Source organism: Podarcis raffonei, chromosome 15, assembly GCF_027172205.1.
Source record: "Podarcis raffonei isolate rPodRaf1 chromosome 15, rPodRaf1.pri, whole genome shotgun sequence".
Taxonomy (NCBI): Eukaryota; Metazoa; Chordata; class Lepidosauria; order Squamata; family Lacertidae; genus Podarcis; species Podarcis raffonei.
In genome coordinates, this window is record NC_070616.1 from 43,330,589 (window position 1) to 43,349,646 (window position 19,058).

The 19,058-nt window shown below is 45.5% G+C and overlaps 1 protein-coding gene across 1 annotated transcript in view; it reads right to left on the reverse strand.

Moving 5' to 3' along the window:
• Window positions 1–9,176, reverse strand: part of SORBS3 (sorbin and SH3 domain containing 3) — a 65,798-nt gene extending 56,622 nt beyond the window's left edge. Inside the window, exon 1 of the mRNA XM_053367017.1 lies at window positions 9,106–9,176. The gene's annotated coding sequence lies outside the window, so the exon portion shown is untranslated. The remainder of the gene's footprint in view (window positions 1–9,105) is intronic.
• Window positions 9,177–19,058: the final 9,882 nt, after the last annotated feature.

Below are 19,058 nucleotides of genomic sequence, written 5' to 3' on the forward strand. Positions count from 1 at the left end.
CACTGACAGACAGTGAGCGCGGCAGCTGGAGGTCGCCTTGGAGGAAGGCTATTCAAAGTGTTGGTGCTGACCTTTAAAAGCCCTAAACGACCTCAGCCCTGAAGACCTGAAGAAACATCTCCACCCCCATCGTTCAGTCTGGACACTGAGGTCCAGCTCCAAGGGCCTTCTGGTGGTTCTCTCCCTGCGAGAAGCAAAGTTACAGGGAGCCAGGCAGAGGGCCTTCTCAGTAGTGGCGCCTGCCCTGTGGAACACCCTCCCACCAGATGTTAAAGAGATAAAGAACTCTACAACTTTTAGAAGACATCTAAAAGCAGCCCTGTGGAGGGAAGCTTTTGGTGTGTCATGTTGCATTGTGTTTTCACTATTTTTTTGTTGGGAAGTGCCCAGAGTGGCTGGGGGAACCCAGTCAGATGGGCGGCAAACAAACAAACGAATGAATGAATGAATGAATGAATGAAGATGATGATGATGATTAACAACATGAAGGAAATGAAGAGTGTCCTAGTAGGGACTACACCACAATCTTACATCTACTCAAAAGTAAGTTCCACTGAGTTCAGTAGAACTTACTCCTAAATAAGTGGGTATAGGATTGCAGCCCCAGCCTCTCTTCAGGCCTCTCCAGGCAGCACTTGAACCCACTTTCCAGCACAGGTGAGTGCAACAGCTGCATTACCAATTTAAACTGGCTGAGCAATTGTATAAAACCAGGTGGGTGGCTGCAGCATCTGCATGTTGCTCCCCATCTGGATTCTGCCAGCAATTCAACAATCTGAAGACTGAACCTTGGAGTGCCTCTTTTGAGAAATCTAGTGGGTGGCTGGGGAGGACTAACAAACAGGGTGGCAAAACCTGCAATGCCAAACCTGATGCTGTTCCTCTCCTGCCTGCTACAAGGTCCTAGGCTGCTGTCAAACAAATATGGATGGGCAGCCTCAGAGTATTATCTCCCTCCCACCCAGATCAGCTCATGCACTGTACTTCACTGCCGCTCCATTTTGCTGCCAGTCCCTATTTTTTCCAGGGCAGAAGTGTACGGGTGGGAGGGGAAGTCGATGTTTCTGCTGAGGAGAGAGAAAAGAGCCTCGTGCTACCAGCTGATCTTTGTTCCTCTTGCTTTTTCAGCTGACTACAGATGGGAGGGAGATGTCCACAGGGTGACAAACAAGAAATTATATGGGCGGCAGCAGTGAAAGTGAGGGGGCTAAGAGCTGTGTTCCTTAAATATACTATTAGCTATTGTTGTTAAGCAACCACTCCTGCTTAAAGATGCTATTAAGATACAATTTCCTATTTGGGCAACTTCCCTGTCCACCCAAGTCGTGATGCTGCCCTTCGCTTACTCATGCATACAAAGGCATAAGGGGGCTGGGGCTGGGTTACAATTCAATTAGGGGAGCAATTCAATTCGGTTCACATTTTAATGCATACCTACCTAAATTGCACTTCTTCTTTTTTTTCTTTTATAAATTTTTATTCATATTTGCACATATATCCAGGAAAAACATAAACAAAAAATCCACCACATACCTTATACAAATTATATCCACTTCACAAATCATAAATAAAATACATAACTGAGTTAGTCTCAACTGAGCCTTGGACTTCCCTCCACTCCTTTGGTAAGTATCGAATAAATTATATAGTCGCGTACTTTTTAACTCTTTTACATAGGCCTTTCCCGCTGTTAGAGTTATTTCAACCCCGCCAGTGTCACCTGAGATTTAGATTCCATATACATTAAATATTTCTTTCAATTATCATGAAATTTCTGTTTGTCTTGGTCCCCTAATCTTCCTGATATTCTATCAAGCTCAGCATAATTTATCATTTTAACCTGCCAATCACTTATGTTGGGTATTACTTCTAATTTCCAATTTTGTGCTAACATAATTCTTGCAGCTGTCGTAGCATATAGAAACAAGATCTTGTCTTCTTTTTTAATTTCTTTACCAACCATTCCTAACAAAAAAGCTTCTGGCTTTTTGGGAAATGTATATTTCAAGATTTTTTAAAGTTCATTATAAACCAATTCCCAAAAGCCTCTCACTTTGCAACACGACCACCACATATGGTAGAGGTCACCTTCTACCTCTCTACATTTCCAGCATCTTTTATCCTTCAACTTATAAATCTTCGCTAATTTCACTGGTGTGTGATACCACCTGTAGATCATTTTCCACAGGTTTTCCTTTAGTGCCATGCATGCCGTAAATCTCATATTCTTGTTCCATAGTTCCAACCTCTCAAAGTCGATGTTATATCCAATATCTATCGCCCACTTAGTCATAGCCTCCTTCACCTCCTCATCTTTTGTATACCACTCCAGCAAAATATCATACATCCTTGACAGTGTTTTGTTCTTACCTTCTATAACTTCTACATTAAATTTAGATTTTTTATCTTCAAATCCTACTTTCTTTTTGTCTTCTTTTAGCAGATCATTTACTTGGTGGTATTGCAACCACCCTGTAAATAAATTTTTGATCTCTTCATATGGTCTAAGTTTAATCCCTTGATCTGTCTTCCAAGTTAGTTCTTCATAGGTGGCATTCTTCCCTTCCATGTTTATTTTTTTTATAGTTAACACCTCTATTGTTGAAATCCACCAAGGTGTCTTTCTTTCCAATATATTTTTATTTCTTTCCCATACTTGGAATAGTGGTCCCCTAAAAATATGATTTAGAAAGCCTCTATGAACTTTCACCTTTTCGTACCACAGGTACGAGTTCCACCCATACCTGTTATCGAAACCTTCCAAGTCCAAGATGTCCCTATTTTCCAATCTTATCCAATCCTTCAGCCACAATAAACACGCCGCTTCATAATATAAACTTAGATCCGGTAGAGAGAATCCCCCTCTTTCTTTTTTGTCCACCAATATTTTCATTTTTATTCGTGGTCTTTTGCCTTGCCAGATGTATCTCGCTAAGACCTAAATTGCACTTCTTCAAACATTACACAAACCAAAATACAGCTATCCTTTGACACTTGCACTTCTCTAAATTTTGCAATGCAGTTCTCCAGCCAAGCAACGTGGACACCCAAGTAAACACTGCATAGAAATGCACATGTCAGCAAAAGTAACATAAATGCATTATAAAGGCAAACAGTTTGCAAAAAAATGTATATCAGGCAAAACTGCATAGAAGCATGTGCATATTAGCAGAACCTAAACACTGATTAAAAAAATTTGAGAGCTGTTTTTGTTTTGTTTTTTAAAGTAATGTAGAAATGTGAGGAACTGAGCTTAGGACTGGAAAAATGAGAAAACAAGAGAAAGCAAAATTGACAGGTTACCCCATTCCTAGTTACCAATGCCCAGCCTTGAAGGTTGCTCTATATTATAATCTCAAGTAAGTATTGTGGACGGGCAAAACTGCTAGGAGCGAACATGCTATGGTTTGTTTTCTTGGCCCAGCTCTCCCCTTGTAAACAAGACCTCAAATATCATGGCAACAAATTTTTAGAAGGCTGCTTGCTTGCCCACACACATGGGATGCATGATTAACTGAAAAATGGAAGAGAAGTGGGGAACTCTTCCAACTGAGCAATGCTACTCTGCTTGGTTACTTCTGAAGGTGGAATAAGGTAACAGTATTATACTAGCAGGTTAGACTTTTAATCCTTCTAACCTAATATTCCCTGAAATATGATGGCTCTCCAAGGGTCTTTCCTGTTATCCTGGTGATTCTCCCAACTCAGGGGTGAGGTCCGGAATAGGATCTGGCTAGCAAGCTGGACCCAGAGCTCCCCCATCCCTATACGTGAGTGGTCAATCATCAGGTGACCCAAAATATTGAAAAACAATGCTTCCAGCTCATTATTTCCAGTGGGGTAGTCTGCAAAAGCTTATGCCATAATACACTTGCCAGTCTTTAAAGTGTTTTTGCTGCATTATTTGGCACTCTGACATGTCAACATGCTTTATAATTTTTATTCCACTTCACCTAACCTATGAAACAAATGGAATAAATCTGTATGTATGTGGGGACTTATGCAAATATAGTGATTTGCCCCAAGTTACCCACTGGGCCACTGTCAGAGGCAGACCTTGCACCAGATGTCCTTGACCAGAGACCTGCCCTCTGTCCTTATAAGCAGAGCCCTGATAGAACAAACCAAAGCTGTGTCTGATCCAGCATCCCATTCTCCTAGTCGCCAACCAGACGCGCGTTGGAAGCCACAAGCCGGGCCTGAGAGCAAGAGCCCTCTCCTCGCTAGTATTCCCAGCAAGCAGGATTCAGAGACACGCAGCCTGGACAGAGAGCCCAAACACTCTCAGAAAGAGCAGCAGGAGCCGCTGCTGGAAAGTGGGTCTGGGAGGAGGGGAGCAGCCACAGCACGGCTGTCTTTTCCATTCTGAGCTGCATGAAGATTTTTGCAATGTGGCTCTCCTACTTAGACAGGCTTTGGCCGGCTGCGCCGTGTATTCCTAGGTGCCAAATCCATTCCCACCCCCAGTGCCTGCAAGTGTGCCACGTCCCACCATCCTGAGAACCAAGCCTCACTCCCCCTCTCCAAACCGCTACGAAGGGGGGTGTCCCCCCAAGTACCAGGTGCCAATAAACATGCCTCCAGCCACAGCATTACTCACCCCAACCTACTTATCTTTCTTTTGCGAAGTTTCTGGCTCCCTCTGGGGAGATGCTGGCATGGCCCTTTCTTGCAGGGTGGGGGCGGTCTGGATTTCATTACTTGTTGCAGCCAATTCTGTTGTTCCTTTCTGCTTTCCATGTAAACATTTCCATTCCCCACCCAAATGTTCCCCACCCCACCCCCAGATTGCACGGCTAACGTTTATCCTTGAGCAGTGTTAGCAACTGCCCTCTTTGGCTTCAGACTGGATGTTTCCTCTGCAAAATATCTCTCTACCTCGGACAACAGACTGAGAGATAGGGCGCTCAAATACCCAAGAAGACTGGGCTCCTACGCCTTTAATGGCAACACAGGAAGCTGCCTTCTTCTGAGTCAGACCATTGGTCCACCTAGCTTAATATTTGCCACACTGAATGGCAGCAGCTACTACAGGGTCTTAAGCAGGGGTCTCTCCTAGCACCACCTGCATATGCTGGGGATCAAACCTGTGACGACCTGCATGCAAAGCTGGTGTTCTGCCACGGAGCAACACTCCTTTCTTAATACTATTTATGCAGAAGAGGGAATTTTACCCTGTTCAGCTTGTCACGTGACACCTGCTGAAATCCCCTCTTCTGCACAGCTATTAGAGCCCCTTCCCCTTTTGCACCTGAGCAGCCTGCTCAAAAACCAAATACTGTACATTAAGAGCACTCATGTATCTGGTCTCCACAAACACCTAAAGCCAGATGCCTCCAGATGATTAGGCAATGAGCAAAGAATACAAATCTGCTTTACAGCAAGTCGGTTCCCCCATGGCTCGCACTATCTACGCAGACAGAGAGCAGCTCTCCAGGCTGCTGCAGAGAGTCCTTTCCTGGCTAGCTGGCATCAAGGGAGGATGTGCTTCACAAAGCAGGTGCCTGGTGGGAACAGAACACCCTCCCTTTGGGAGACTTCTTGTGTGCATGTGGCTGAGGTCAAGGAGAACGGGCCAAGACTGGCCTGCTCTAAAGACAGCTCCTTGCAGCAGCATGGTAAATGTTATCTTTACAAATAATACACAATGTTTCTTGGGAGGAAAGGGAAAGTCTTGCTTCTTCTCAGAGAAAAGAGCCCAAGCTCTGCAGCGGAGCCATAGGCCCTTCCCGGAATACACCTAATCTAATAATGGACTAAACAAAGGACTGAAAACTGCCATTTGCTTTTTGCTTGCCTGTCTGTCTGCAAACCCCCTACCAGCCCTCACCACCTGACCTGCTGGGGTATCAGTTCACATCATGTTCACAAACTGATCATTACTGGCAGGGCTCCTTTTCAGCCAGAACTCGCAGGAACTCAGTTCCAGCACCTCTCAGGGACAAGGAAGGCGTTCATGGTGAGTTCTGGCACCTCTTTTCCTAGAAAAATAGCACAGAACTGGTGAGGAGGGAAACTGCAAACAGCATGTTTCCAAACAGGGCCGCGTCTAAATTATTAGTAAAACATGGTTGTGTATATATCATACATTTAAAGCACCACAACCCCCAAAAGAGAAACCTGGAAAGTGTAGTTTGCTAAGGGTTCTGCGAATTGTGAGGTATCAAGGAAATAAGGAACTATCCAACTTTTAGAAGACATCTAAAGGCAGCTCTGTTTAGGGAAGTTTTTAATGTTTGAAGTTTTATTCTGTTTTTAATGTTCTGTTGAAAGCCACCTAGAGTGGCCGGGGGAACCCAGCCAGATGGGCAGGGTAGAAATAATAAATTATTATTATAATTATTAAGTGCAGGAGAAGGCTTTACATGGTTTGGTAGAAAGCCGAAACAGACTCTCGGCAGGTGCACCTCCTGCTGCTGCCCACTCCCCTGCTGTGCTTCTGCATAGCTGGAATGTGCTCTGGAAATTCTGAGGATGCTTCTTTTGCCCTGGCAGAAGTTGGTCAGGGCTGTGTGAGCATTTGCAGAAACTAGCCTCCTGTGCAAAGGAGGAAAAGACACGGACCGTGCTGCCCATTTTGGCCTCTGCTCATGCCCCCCAGAAGGAAACAGACCCCCTCCTTGAAGGATGGTCTCCTCATATGATGGTTGGGGACTCCTGGCCCTGCAGGGCTCCTGACAAAAAGAATAGCCGCCCTTACTTAAAATTTAGCCCCTTGCAAGCTTGTGGCATTGGTGGCCCTATGCCTATTCTTTAGCAGAAACACTGAGGCGGGAAGCAGAAAGGGGGGTGCATCTCAGGAGTTTTTCAAACAAAATCTACGAGTCTCCTGACCTTAGATCAAAAGCCAATTTGCTGCAGAGCAACCATGAAAATTGCTCCAGTTTCAGACCACCCCATGACCCTCTGAGCAAACAGAAGTGCCTTTGCTAAGTTGACAAACTGGAAAGAATTCTGAGGAGGGTTAGAAAGATAAAGAGCACCAGAAAGCCCACTGGAGAAAGGAAAAGTTGAAGGAGATTATTATAAGCAGCCCAGGAAGAGGAAAACCCCACACGGGAGAACATGGACAGACGTCAGCAAAAAATGAAAGTATGCATTACTCCTCATAAAGTGCAGAAGGCACAAAACAAGCAATGATGCATTTAAATAAAAGGAAAAGGGCAACTGAATAAATATTTTAAGTCCCAGTGAAATAAATGGTTAATTGGGAATGAAGGTGAATCTCATTCCTTGGAGCATTTCAAGAACAGACTGAGGAGCACCTAGTGTGGGCGCTTTGACAAAGGAGGCCAGAGAGGATTCTGATTTGTGCATTCACTGAGATGATATAGGCTGGGGGTTTGCAGTGGCTGTTCTTCTTAGAGGTGTAACAGGCCTGCAAGGCCTCTGCTCTTCTCTTTGCTGTCGCTTGACAATCCACTGCCTGTACTACTCTAGGTAGCCATTAATGCTCCTGCCGGCTCCTCCTCTATTACAGTAAACTCTCATTTTACACGCATGTGACTTGGGCAATTTCAACTGTACACAGCTGAAGGATGGCTGGTTGAAACTGTGCAACTCAAGTCCCAAGCAAGGCGAAGCGTAGAAAAGCTCTTCACATGCCAGGGCCACTCGTGGTTACCCAGTACACAAAGGGCTTTGACGCTCCAGCCTTGCGTGCTGGGCAAGACCCGCTGTGGGCACGGCTGTGGGAGTGCTGGAGATGCCCTCTCCCCGCACCCACCCCACCCACCTGCCAGCCACAGGGCGGCTCCAAGGATTTGGCTATATGCAATTTCCAGGCCTTAACATAACCCCTGGAACAATGGGTGGGACTCAACATCACATTAATACAGCCATTCCATCAGCACAAGTATTTCTGCTTATCAGGTGGAACAATTTTCCCTCTCCCCCCCTGCGAACTCTTCTGCGGGTTCTCCCAACACTCCAGAGCAGATTTGGGGGTAGCAGGAGGATCACTGCCTTCTACTAGGGCACCAGGTTAGCTGAATCCAGCCCAACGTCTTTAGGATTTTTTAGCTGCTGTAGAGTTTTCTACTATTTTAATGCATTTGCAATTTTGATATGTTGTCAGCCACTCTGCTTGGTATATTTACACTAGAAGGGCAGGAAATAAATGCCCTGATAAATAAATAAATAAATAATCAGATCTAAGCATAGGTCTGGCTGGTTCCAATATACTCAATCATATACGCAAGTTCTGCCAAGCACAGACCCACAATTTCCCCCACAGATATATATGTTTTAATGTTCCATTGAAATATTTATTTCTAGTTTGTTTCCAAACCCTAATCCACTTTGGTAGCTAGAAAACAGCCCTGAGGTCCAGTTCCATTTGCTGCACCTACAAAGTACAATTTTCTTCAAAGCTCATCTGCCTGTAAAATAAAACACCTTCCACTTGCCATACAGCTTTCAGGATATGTATGCTTCCATGCTAGGTTTTCCAACACCCTGCTGTGCCCCCCTCCTGTTTTCCTAATTTAGTTAGACTTGCGAGCAGAAAATGGACAGCAGGCGAAATGGGGGTGAACGTGGCCCTTCGGACAACCATCCCTCGCGGGCAGCCTGGTCCGCGCTGTGGAATCATGGGAGCTGCAGTGCGCCAGCCTCTCCGGGAGGACTAAGCAAGCGCCTCGTTAATTTATTTTCAATCCTGTCAGGGCCACTTCACTTCTTCCTACGTCCTCTATAAGCGTTATTTTTCCAGCAACCAAATCATCACAACTCTACCCCAAAAGCATTGGGGGGGGGGCGTCCAGGAATCCACTTAATTGACGGCATATTAAAATCCCAGCCTCCTTCCTCCACTTGGGAGCCCTTCTGGAAGTCGGGAAGTCTTCGCAACCTCCAGGCAACCCGTGGATTCCCCCTTCAGACGCGCCCGGGAGCGAGAGGGCGAGCGAGGGCGGCGCGGCTCTGGCCGGAGGCGGCGTCCTTCTGCGCCCCCTTCGCCCTCGGCAGACGGGCAGTCAGGCGGAGGGGCCGCCGGGCGCGGAGGTCCAGAGGCGCGCCGCCCGCCCGCCCGCCCGCCCCGACCCGCAACCGCCGCTCATTCACACGAGCTTCCTGGCGCAGATGAAGAGCGCAGCCCGGTCCTACCTCCCGCAGATATCTCGGCGGCGGATCCCGCGCTGGTTTGCGGAGCAGGAGCCGCAGGCGCCGCTTCTCCCGCGGACGGCGACGGCGGAGGAGGCGCGACGGGCCGGCGCGGCTGGAGGGAGCGAGCCAGGCGCCGGGGGAGCCGAGCGGGCGGCGCGGCCGAGAGAGGCGCGCGAAGGCGGAAAGGCCCCGAGGCGGCGGCGCTCCTTTCTCGCGTGCCGCGTCCACGCGCAGCGGGGCCCCTCAGCCAAGTGCTAACTAACCAACTGCGTCACAGATAACTCGGCCCCCCCTAAAAGTTTGGCCACGCCCATGCCAGGGGATTCCCACAGACACGCGTGGAGCACGGGAGGCCTGTCAGGAAAGCGCCACATTCCGGGGCTGGAAGAAGCCCACCTTCCCACGCGCAGCGGAGGCGGCCGCGCTGCTGGCCAGGAAGGGGGCCGAGGCGCCTGGCGAGGAGGGGGAGGAAAAGCGCCCAGCTATGGCTTTGCTTAGAGCCCAGCCTGCTTTTACATCCCTGATGGCCTCCAGGTGTGTTTTTATGGAGGGCGAGAGATTTATATTATATTATATTACATTATATGCATATAATTTTTTATTAAGTTTTTGAAAAATTTTATACATATAAAACAAAACCATTTCAAACATTAAAATACAGTGGTACCTCGGGTTACATACACTTATCATAGAATCATAGAGTTGGAAGAGACCACAAGGGCCATCGAGTCCAACCCCCTGCCAACTTCAGGTTACAGACTCCACTAACCCAGAAATAGTGCTTCAGGTTAAGAACTTTGCTTCAGCATGAGAACAGAAATTGTGCTCCGGCGGCGAGGCAGCAGCAGGAGGCCCCATTAGCTAAAGTGGTACCTCAGATTAAGAACAGTTTCAGGTTAACAACGGACCTCCGGAACGAATTAAGTTCTTAACCCGAGGTACCACTGTACAGCGTTCTTTCAAACCCTTAGACCTCCTTCCCTCCCTCCATGGTTCCATCTTTAAGATTAAATTTACTGAATCTTTTACCCTTATCTACCTATTATATAACCATAATTACCATAAAAAAGTTCACATTACAAGTGACTTTACATCCCTGCCAAAGATTTTAACTGTTTACAGTGGTCTTTTAAATAAATTACAAATTTATTCCAGTCTTTAGAAAAGACTTGATCCTCCTGGTTTCGGCTCATCCCCATCAGTCTCGCCATCTCTGCCTACTCCATCAGTTTCACCTGCCATCCTTCTTTTCTTGGTACTCTCCTTCCTTCCTTCCATCTCTGGGCTAGTAGCATTCTTGTTGCCATCGTTGCATACATAAAAAGTATTTTATCTTCTCTTGGTAACTCTTCACCTATTATACCTAGTAAAAAGGCTTCTGGTTTTTTGACAAGAGCCAATGGTATGACTTGCTATAAGGCAGATTCCTGCGTTCCCCTATGCAATATGGTGATCATTACTGACAGGGAAGGTTTTTTTAATGTTTAATGTTTTATTATGTTTTTATGTATGTTGGAAACTGCCGAGTGTGGCTGGGGCAACCCAGTAAGATGGACGGGGTATAAATCATACAATTATCATCATCATCATCATCATCGTTACGGAGTAGGATGCCCCTATTTGCATTGGAGAAACGTATGTTAGCTTCCTGTGACATGTGAACATGGGATTGGGGTTTAAGGCTGGTCTGGCTTGTTAGGAAGAAGCAAACCACCCATAGGGGTGGGAAATCAAGCTTAATTATGGCTTCTTGGCTTGTTTCTCTGGCTTGCGCCAGAAGGTGAGCACAGCAGGAGCAGTCAAGCAGTGTGCATCAGCTTAGTGGTGCTCTGGCTTTTTATGATGCGTGAACGCAGCCATTGTATGCAAAACACTTTACATACGCTCTAAGCTCCAGACAGGCAGTATATTGCAGGAGGGCTTCAACCGCATATCAGAAAATTCAGCTTTGCACAATTAAAGCAGACTAAAGTGTTTCATTCAATGGAAATTTTGAAGGTTAGGAATGGGACAGGAAAAGTATGGGATGAACAAATGGTTAATGGGAAGACATAAGCACCATGCAAGCAAACCTGGTTGAATGTTTATTGTTGTATTAATTGCCCCACAGACAAAGCAAAATAGCTGCACAATAAAGACTGGGTATAATCAAGCTCTGCATAAGCTTTATGTAAGCAAATCAGGATGGTGCCTCAATAAATAAGTTGTCTGGAGGAGCCGAAAGAGATATATAAATGACGGGTGATATTATTAGTCCTTTGTGTTTGGGGTTTTCAGTAGGTGGCTCCCCCCCCCCACCCTTTGTCCTTTCTATGAAGCAATGCCCTATAGTTCCCTGCCCATCTGGATTCTCAAGGCCCATCCCTAAAGCCAACATCATTTGCACAACTCCATAGTTCAAGTTAATGCCAACCTACAGCTTGCAAAAGGTCTCCTTGTGTTTCCAGTGAACAGTGTGGGAGTGAGGCTGGGTTCCAGATAGCCAAGGCATTGAGCCAAAACATTGAAATCATTAACTGGAGACACACACAAACACACAGGGCTTGGTTCATTCTGTCTGGTTATGAAATACTAATTTTGAGAGCTTACAGGCATCCAGACCTGTGCACTTAAACCCACATTTCATAAACAGACACATGCATGTATGGAAGGAGAGGAATTGTGATTGTTCTTAGATTGTTTAATTTTACAGTTAAAATGTAGATTTCAAATATTAAATCGCTTTTAAAAAATCAACATTCAAATACAACATAAATAATCCCGGAAGATATATGAAATCATTACACAGAAATTGTTGTAGACTGTCAATAGTGTCAGTATTAAGATCTTTACATTAAGCTTTTATACTCTCCTCACACTTTTCATAATGCCCACAGGCAATGAAAAACATGAGGCAAAAGCCAGCAATATTCCTCCATGTTTGTAAAAACAATAAAATGATGCCATACTGCCAAAAATGATTCATTTCTACACTGGCCCTGCATCACCTTACACTTACGTGTCGGCTTCTCAAACAGTGCTGCCTCCCAGGTCTTTTAGTATCAGGAATCTATAGGTATGAGTGTAGGAGCCTCCACCCACATAGGAGTATAATAAGACACAAAGACACATTATTTTAGGTTAATGGGCAAAATTAGGCCACAACTTTTATTGGCTACAGCATGTGAGTAGTATTGGCTTAGGCATTGGATGAAACAGCAATACCAGACTCCACCCCGCACAGCCAGGAGTCATGTCAGGGTTAACAACCAATGGGAGGAGCTTGTTGATGCAAATACAACTGGAAGCTCCCCCATGACGTCACCGGGGGTCGTGCCATGGCCCCAGCCACCAGCAGCGCATCGGGCAGGATCCACGACCGCCGGATTCCTTTAATGGAATACCCAAAAGAGGAGGGGTAGATGATGGCGCATACCCAATCCTCCAACACAGCACACCTAGTCCAATGCCTAACCGCCAATACCAGAAAGTTGTGACGAATTGCTACGAGGTAGGCGGAAAAACCAAGAGGCTGGTGCCAATTTGTAAATGGATAAAAAAAGTCCTACCAGGCCCCTTGGGCAACCAAGGCAACCAAACGAAGTCCATAGCAAGGTCAATACACAAAAGAAGCTGACCTAAGAGGGAGGGAGGGCGGGAGATCTAAAGAAAGCAGGAACAGACTGGGGGCAGAGCGCTGCCACGGCTATTTAAACGTGGCTAGCCCCGCCCACCAGTCGGCCCTATTGGTCAGCTGGAAGGCTTGGCCACGGCAGCTGAAGCAATCAGATGCAGGGAGCCAAATATGCCTCCCTGCCCCCACGGGAGGCTGCTCCCACTCACAACCCCTCCCCTCTGGGCGGAGGAGGAGGAAGCCTTATGCTAAATGGTCTCTTTAAATTTGAAGGTTCATTATTGTTTCACAAGATGTGTATGTCTTTAAGGGCCAGAGCAAATAACGTGACCTAGTTTTACAGCTGTGAAGCAGTATAGCAGGTGCTGTTAAGTTGTGTTAATTAAGCTGTGTCAGCAATTGGGTATAGTATATAAAGAGCAGCACCTAGCTCTCTCAGTCCCCTGGGGGTTGGTCGGTCATGCTTATTGATATATTTAGTGTAAAGGAGTTTTTGTTTTTGTTATTAAAACCTAGCTAAAGTTATTTTGCGTTCCTTGTAATGTGTGGTCTCCCCAGCATGCTTTCTGCAGCGCAACTGATCTGCAAATAGCCAACACCTTATCCTAAGGAAGTCACACTACTGTTGCAATAGCTGCTGATTAGAAATGACTTATCAGCTCCCTGCTCTTCAACTCTCTATCTTGCCACAGCCAACCAAAGACAACCAACCACACCCTAAGCCACCCCCAACCTCTCTCACCACCAAGGAAATACAACAAGACAGCTCCCTTTTTCCGGGGGGTGTGTGTTCCGGGACCTGTGTTACCCAGCAGTGGGCAGAGGGATGCTGCCCACGTCACGAGGCTGCCCAGCCGCATCATGCCCCCCAGTTGACCAATCGGGTTAGCCGGGGGGCATGGCTACTTGCCATTTAAACCATGGCACAGCTGGGGGCAGCCTTCCTTCGTCTACTTTGGCGGATCTCCCAGCCCCCCCACCCGCTTTCTTGTGTTGCTTGACTATGGCCTTGCTATGACTAATGTCGGTTGTGGGGGCTGGGTGGGAATTTTTCCACTTGGCATTGGGTAAGCCTTGTGATGGGAGGGGAGGTTGGTGCCTCCGCCTGCCCCTTCGTGCTAAGGGTATCCCATATCCGGGGGTGTGGTTCCTGTCCGAAGCCTGGGCGTGGGCCAGGGCCATGCCACGACCCCATCGGGGACCCTGGGGGAGCTCTTAATTGATGTATATCAGGCATAGGCAAACTCGGCCCTCCAGATGTTTTTGGACTACAACTCCCATCATCCCTGACCACTGGTCCTATTAGCTAGGGATGATGGGAGTTGTAGTCCCAAAACATCTGGAGGGCCAAGTTTGCCTATGCCTGATGTATATCATAGGGCTCCCCCTATCGATGGTTGACCCTTTTGAGACTTCCTGCAGACGGGCAGGAGTCAGGATATAGTCTGGCTTCACCCAACTGCCTAAGCCAAACAGCTCACATCTGTAACCAATAAAGTTGTGGCCTAATTTATCCCACTAACCCAACATATTTGTGTTTGTGTGTTTATTTCTGTGGGAACTGCGAGGACCGGGGCCTTGCCACGCAAGAGAATAGTAATAGAACCCATACAAGTAACGCTGACACAACCCACCCCCCGCTAAGTAGAATAATAGAAGCATAACCACCCAACCCCACTCGCTATTCCCCTCCCCCTTTTTTCTCTTCTTCCTAATTGTTTAAAACCAATTCATGAACCAATTCAAGAATCTATACATTGACCACTAATAATGAAACATATGTTGTAGATATTTTTCCACATTTATTATGCTATTTTTGTGATATACAAATGACATGAGAAAACTTGGTATACTTATTTGTATAACATTATCTTGTTTATAAAACCCAGTAAAAATATCTAAAAACAACAACTCTCTATCTTGCCCTAAAAAAATAAAGTTAAGGGAACCAGTTGTGGAGAGAATTACATAGCCCATTGTGTAATAAAACTAACTGCATTATAAAAAACACCCCGGAATCCCACACTCCATGGCATCCCCACCACAAGTGAAGATATGTTCCAATAACCTGACACCCTCTTCAACACAGTGGAGTGGATCCTGGGCTGATAAGAGAGAGATTTTGTAATGACAATTCCTTAATCCATGCTGAACTTGATTTTAAAAGGTTTATCCCAAAGTGAGATCCATCATCTATTTGTACTTTAAGATCTTGCTCCCAACTCATAGGAAGGTCATTTATTGAATGTTCCCCAAGGTTTATCAGTCGTTTGGGTGTCTGAGACCAGACATTGTGTTACTCGTACTCTCCAACATAATGTACTTAAGCAAGATAAGTCTCCTGTTGGCATCCTTATATATCTCAGGCTTCAACAGAAAGGAGCTCAGCTGAACCCAAGAGAAGGAGGAATTGTGACATACACATTTTCACAGAAGTTTGCAAACAGAGAAGCACCACTTTGTGCATTTGTGCAGACGTGTGTAACTGCAAAGTGTGCCTGCTTGTACAAATCACACCTGGTGACAGAAATGCATGCATGTGCAAAAACACCTGGGACCAAAGAGGTAGCCGTAATAAATACATGCAATCATACTTAAAAGAAAACGTGACCAAATATACACCAATTATGCAGCATCCATGTGCAAGTTAAGTGTGCTTACAGAGTTAAGGGCTGGTTCTCTTCACATCATTGCACAATTCTTGCTTTGTGGCTGACCATGTGCAAACTGCCTTCCCTTTACCCCTAAGCAATGTCAATCATTCTCCATCTGGGATGGGATAAGGCTTTCAGACATGCTGAAGCCCCAATGCAAGCCAGGTCCTTTAAGTGGCAGATTTCAGATGAGTAATGAATGTTCTGTCCCCCAACACACAAAATGCCCTCCCTCCCTCCCTCCCTCCTTGGGCCTTGGCTGATCTCCATAGTTTTGTTATCCCAGCTGAGAGATTCCCTGAACTGCACTCATGGAACAAATGAACAGAACAGGAATTGCCCGGAATGGCTGGCCAGGCTGTTATTCACAGCTAGTATTATCTCATCTTTCCCTTCTGTTCTCATTCCAGCTGACCCTGCCTTCAGAACGGAGGTGTTTGCAACAGGCAGTCCAAGTTAAACGCCCATGGGGCATTGAGCAGGCAGCTAGACATTCTTGTGGATGCAGTGCGCTGTTCTCTGTCTCTTGGCAGTGCTTCATGGATGCCCCACGCATGTTCCTGTGGAAAATAATGAGAGTTCTTCCTTTGCCAGAACCATCTTCACCAGAGCTAGAACACACAAGGACTCACCTCTTTAGTTTCAGCAGCCCAGGTTTGTGCAGATGCTCCCATGGACTCCTCCTCCAGTGCTCTCCTGCCACTGGTTTGCAAAGCCATTTACACACAACAATAACCAAAATCCTGTAGTTTCTTGAGAAATCCTGCAATTTGATGTTTTCACCCAAACCAGCTTAAATCTGATTTGAAAGCATAAGACACATGAAGATATGCAAGGCCTCTCTCTCTGCCCATGGTTGTGACAGATAGTGGGTGACTGGAAAACACATCCGGTGCCCCACTGCAGCGATGTGCAAATGACCTTTGAAATGCAGTGGTGGGAACTGGGTGGCTATATGTGATGCCCAGGATACTATTTGCTCTTGCAAAGGTTTAAGGGCAAATATACTGCTTTGTTTCCCATCAGTGCATGTGCTGTAACATCCTGCTGAAATCCTGTAACTGTTATATGCACGGCTGCATGCCCTCCAAGTGTCCCTATTTCCCCCATGAGTGCTGCTGCCCCTGAGCTTGGGGAGGAGGCTGAGTGGAGCTGCAAGGGAATATTCTGTTGCCTCTCCATGGCTGCCACAGCTGGCCTCCTCCCTTGGGCAGCTCATAGTGGCTGCTGGAGAACAGGCAAGGATGAGGAAGGGAAGCTTCTCCCCCCTCCCCCCCCCCCGGCCCAGCCTCCTGCTGGCTCTGAGGGGCAGGCAGAGGGCAAGGCTGTCCTGGGCAGGAGGAAAGAGGGAGCAGAGTAGAGTGCAAGAAGTACAGATCTTTTTTTCTTTTTTTAAATGCTTCCTTCCTTAGAGGATTTTAAGCAGAGGGTGGATGGCCATTTGTCGTGGATGCTTTAGTTGAGATTCCTGCATTGCAGAGGGTTAGACTAGATGACCCCTGGGGTCACTTGCAATTCTAAGCTTCTATGATTCTATTAACAGACTGTAGGACCATAAGCTCAATATGCTGCAAATGTGTAAGGAAAGTTGAGAAGCAAGCGATGAACTATTAAACCACACATTACTCTATTTTTTGTTATGGATATTTTTTACCTTACAATGTTTACTATTTTTAAAGTCTGGTTCTTTATTACACCAAGCTTTGATTATGTACACATAGTGAAAATAACAATGTATCTTGCTGTATAATATGTTTCTTTTCTTAAATTTATCTCTTATTTCAGTTTGGATGCACAACCTGTCTCCAGGCACCACAGTTGCCTGCAAGGGATTCCCACATGGCAGGGCTGATGTTGCCAACCTTTATGCCATGGGGGCAGACATCTTTGTAACACAGAGTTGGTCTGCAATGGGCCTAGTGCCTGGTGCCTGAAGCCAGCTCTCCGTAGCGCATGCCCTGGGGATCCTGCCCAGGGCATGCAGGAGTGCAAACATGACTGCAGACATGACTAAGACAGCAGGAGTGCAGAGTATTGGAACTGATTCAAGAATTTGGTCAGGTGGCAGGATTTAAGTTGAACAAGATGAAAACTAAGGTTCTCGAGAAAAATCTAACACCGATTGAGAAAGAGAGGTTTCAGAAGGAGACAGGCTTAACATCGGTTAAGAAAGTAAAATACCTGGGGGTTAATATGACCGCTAAGAACTTAAATTTATTTAAAGACAATTATGAAAAATGTTGGTCAGAAGTGAAAAAGGATCTAGAAATATGGTCAAACGTGAATCTTTCCTTACTAGGCCGTATTGCTGCTATAAAGATGAATGTATTGCCAATAATGTTGTTTTTGTTTCAATCATTGCAAATTTTGGACAAAATGGACTGTTTCAAGAAGTGGCAGAGAGATATTTCTAGATTTGTCTGGCAGGGCAAGAAGCCCAGAATAAAATTTAAAATATTAACCAATGTAAAGGAAAGAGGTGGATTTGCCCTGCCAGACCTTAAACTTTACTATGAATCAGCAGCATTTTGCTGGCTGAAAGAATGGCTGCTTCTTGAGAACACAGACATTTTGGATTTAGAAGGTTTCAATAACGTTTTGGGGTGGCATGCATATTTGTGGTATGACAAGGTTAAAGCACATAAAGCATTCAAAAACCATATTCTCAGGAAAGCATTGTTCAATGTCTGGATAAGATATAAAGACTTACTTGAAAATAAAACCCCAAGGTGGTTATCACCGATGGAAGCGAAGGCACAGAAAAAGCTCAATATGGAGGCCAAATGGCTGAAATATTGGGAGATTTTGGAACAAGAAGGAGACAAATTGAAATTGCAGAGTTTTGAGAAACTAAAAGATAAAGTGTGAGATTGGCTTCATTATTATCAAATAAGGGAGGCTTACAATCTGGACAAGAAAATTGGCTTCCAGGTGGAAAAATCAAAATTGGAAACAGAACTGTTAGATCCCAAAACTAAGATACTATCAAGAATGTATAACTTGCTGTTGAAATGGAATACTCAGGATGAAACGGTGAAATCTGCTATGATAAAATGGGCACAAGATGTTGGACATAACATTATGTTTGCTGACTGGGAACAGTTGTGGACCACAGTTATGAAATTTATGGCATGTAATGCCTTAAGAGAGAATATTATGAAAATGATATACAGGTGGTACATGACACCAGTCAAGCTTGCAAAAATCTATCATTTGCCCGATAATAAATCTTGGAAATGTAAAGAAAATGAAGGTACATTCTTTCACGTTTGGTGGACATGCCCAAGGATTAAGGCTTTCTGGGAGATGATCTATAATGAAATGAAAAAGGTATTTGATTATACCTTCCTGAAGAAACCAGAGGCCTTTCTCCTGGGCATGGTCGGCCAATTGGTGTTAAAGAAGGATAGAACTTTCTTTATGTATGCTACAACAGCAGCAAGAATACTCATTGCAAAGTATTGGAAGACACAAGGTCTACCCACCCTGGAAGAATGGCAGATGAAGGTGATAGACTATATGGAATTGGCGGAAATGACTGGCAGAATCCGAGACCAGAGTCGGTGGAAGAAGATTGGAAGAAATTTAAAGATTACTTACAGAAACATTGTAAAATTAATGAATGTTAAAATGATGTCGGAATGAAATTAAGTGGTTTTAGCAGCAATGTTATAAAGGAGTATGTA